This window comes from Mus musculus, chromosome X, assembly GCF_000001635.26.
Source record: "Mus musculus strain C57BL/6J chromosome X, GRCm38.p6 C57BL/6J".
In the NCBI taxonomy this organism is placed as follows: Eukaryota; Metazoa; Chordata; class Mammalia; order Rodentia; family Muridae; genus Mus; species Mus musculus.
The window spans coordinates 61,936,971-61,940,643 of NC_000086.7; the positions used below are offsets into that span (position 1 = coordinate 61,936,971).

Consider the following 3,673-nt stretch of genomic DNA (forward strand, 5'->3'; position numbering starts at 1 on the left):
TGCTAAAGAGGTAAAAGTCCTTGAAGAAAAACAGGAAAACACAACCAAACAGGTGATGGAATTGAACAAAACCTTACAAGACATAAAAAGGGGAAATAGAAACAATAAAGAAAACCCAAAGTGAGACAATGCTGGAGATAGAAACCCTAGGAAAGAAATCTGGAACCATAGATGCGAGCATCAGCAACAGAATACAAGAGATGGAAGAGAGAATCTCATGTGCAGAAGATTCTATAACGAACATCAGGACAACAATCAAAGAATGTGCAAAATGCAAAAAGATCCTAACTCAAAACATCCAGGAAATCCAGGACACAATGAGAAGATCAAACCTACAGATAACAGGAGTAGATGAGAATGAAGAATTTCAACTTAAAGGGCCAGCAAATATCTTCAACAAAATTATAGAAGAAAACTTCCCAAACCTAAAGAAAGAGATGCCCATGAACATACAAGAGGCATACAGAACTCCAAATAGACTGGAACAGAAAAGAAATTCCCCCCAACACATAATAATTAGAACAAAAATGCACTAAATAAAGATAGAATATTAAAAGCAGTAAGTGAAAATGGACAAGTAACATATAAAGGCAGACCTATTAGAATTAATAGGTCTTCTCACCAGAGACTATGAAAGCCAGAAGATCCCGGACAGATGTTATACAGACACTAAGAGAAAACAAATGCCAGCCCAGGCTACTATACCAAGCCAAACTCTCAATTATCATAGATGGAGAAGCCAAAGTATTCCATGACAAAAGCAAATACACACAATATCTTTCCATGAATCAAGCCCTTCAAAGGATAATAAGGAAAAACCAAACAAAATAAAAACAAAAAAATACAAGGACAGAAACTATGCCCTAGAAAAAGCAAGAAAGTAATCTCAACAAACCTAAAAGAAGACAGAAACAAGAACAGAATGCCAAATCTAACAATTAAAATAATAGGAAGCAACACTTACTCTTCTTTAATATCTCTTAATATCAATGGACTCAATTCCACAATAAAAAGACATAGACTAACAGACTGGCTACAAAAACAGGACGCAACATTTTGCTGCTTACAGGAAACCCATCTCAGGGAAAAAGACAGACACTACCTCAGAGTGAAAGGCTGGAAAACAATTTTCCAAGCAAACGGTTTGAAGGAAAAAGCTGGAGTAGACATTATAATATCGAATAAAATCAACTTCCAACCCAAAGTTATCAAAAAGGACAAGGAGGGCCACTTCATACTTATCAAAGTTAAAATCTTCCAAGAGGACCTCTCAATTCTGAAAATCTATGCTCTGAATGCAAGGGCAGCCACATTCACTAAAGAAATTTTAGTAAAGCTCAAAGCACACATTGCACCTCACAAAATAATAGTGGGAGACTTCAACACCCCACTTTCATCAATGGACAGATAGTGAAAACAGAAACTAAATAGGTACACGGTGAAACTAACAGAAGCTATGAAACAAATGGATTTAACAGATATCTACAGAACATTTTATTCTAAAACAAAAGGATATATCTTCTTTTCAGCACCTCATTGTACTTTCTCCAAAATTCACAAAAGTATTGGTCACAAAACAGGCCTCAACAGATACAAAAATATTGAAATTATCCCATGGATCCTTTCAAATCACCATGGACTATGATCATCTCATTAGATGCAGAGAAAGCATTGGACAAGATCCAACACCCATTCCTGATAAAAGTCTTGGAAAGATCAGGAATTCAAGGCCCATACCTAAACATGATAAAAGCAATCTACAGCAAACCAGTAGCCAACATCAAAGTAAATGCTGAGAAGCTGGAAGCAATCCCACTAAAATCAGGGACTAGACAAGGCTGCCCACTTTTTCCCTACCTATTCAATATAGTACTTGAAGTCCTAGCCAGAGCAATTCGACAACAAAAGGAGATCAAAGGAGTGCTCGCTTCGGCAGCACATATACTAAAATTGGAACGATACAGAGTAGATTAGCATGGCCCCTGCGCAAGGATGACACGCAAATTCGTGAAGCGTTCCATATTTTTCTACTATACCCGGCCAAACTCTCAATTACCATAGATGGAGAAACCAAAGTATTCCACGACAAAACCAAGTTCACACAATATCTTTCCACGAATCCAGCCCTTCAAAGGATAATAACAGAAAAGAAGCAATACAAGGACGGAAATCACGCCCTAGAACAACCAAGAAAGTAATCATTCAACAAACCAAAAAGAAGACAGCCACAAGAACAGAATGCCAACTCTAACAACAAAAATAAAAGGGAGCAACAATTACTTTTCCTTAATATCTCTTAATATCAATGGACTCAATTCCCCAATAAAAAGACATAGACTAACAGACTGGCTACACAAACAGGACCCAACATTCTGCTGCTTACAGGAAACCCATCTCAGGGAAAAAGACAGACACTACCTCAGAGTGAAAGGCTGGAAAACAATTTTCCAAGCAAATGGACTGAAGAAACAAGCTGGAGTAGCCATTTTAATATCGGATAAAATCGACTTCCAACCCAAAGTTATCAAAAAAGACAAGGAGGGACACTTCATACTCATCAAAGGTAAAATCCTCCAAGAGGAACTCTCAATTCTGAATATCTACGCACCAAATGCAAGGGCAGCCACATTCATTAGAGACACTTTAGTAAAGCTCAAAGCATACATTGCACCTCACACAATATTAGTGGGAGACTTCAACACACCACTTTCTTCAAAGGACAGATCGTGGAAACAGAAACTAAACAGGGACACAGTGAAACTAACAGAAGTTATGAAACAAATGGACCTGACAGATATCTACAGAACATTTTATCCTAAAACAAAAGGATATACCTTCTTCTCAGCACCTCACGGGACCTTCTCCAAAATTGACCATATAATTGGTCACAAAACAGGCCTCAATAGATACAAAAATATTGAAATTGTCCCATGTATCCTATCAGACCACCATGGCCTAAGACTGATCTTCAATAACAACATAAATAATGGAAAGCCAACATTCACGTGGAAACTGAATAACACTCTTCTCAATGATACCTTGGTCAAGGAAGGAATAAAGAAAGAAATTAAAGACTTTTTAGAGTTTAATGAAAATGAAGCCACAACATACCCAAACCTATGGGACACAATGAAAGCATTTCTAAGAGGGAAACTCATAGCGCTGAGTGCCTCCAAGAAGAAACGGGAGACAGCACATACTAGCAGCTTGACAACACATCTAAAAGCCCTAGAAAAAAAGGAAGCAAATTCACCCAAGAGGAGTAGACGGCAGGAAATAATCAAACTCAGGGGTGAAATCAACCAAGTGGAAACAAGAAGAACTATTCAAAGAATTAACCAAACGAGGAGTTGGTTCTTTGAGAAAATCAACAAGATAGATAAACCCTTAGCTAGACTCACTAAAGGGCACAGGGACAAAATCCTAATTAACAAAATCAGAAATGAAAAGGGAGACATAACAACAGATCCTGAAGAAATCCAAAACACCATCAGATCCTTCTACAAAAGGCTATACTCAACAAAACTGGAAAACCTGGACGAAATGGACAAATTTCTGGACAGATACCAGGTACCAAAGTTGAATCAGGATCAAATTGACCATCTAAACAGTCCCATATCACCTAAAGAAATAGAAGCAGTTATTAATAGTCTCCCAACCAAAAAAAGCCCAG

General features: G+C 37.6%; 1 non-coding gene across 1 annotated transcript; it reads left to right on the forward strand.

Moving 5' to 3' along the window:
- Positions 1–1,920: 1,920 nt before the first annotated feature.
- Positions 1,921–2,027, forward strand: Gm25412. Its single transcript, XR_003953244.1, has one exon. It is a non-coding gene; the product is annotated as a U6 spliceosomal RNA (small nuclear RNA).
- The last annotated feature ends 1,646 nt before the right edge of the window (positions 2,028–3,673 follow it).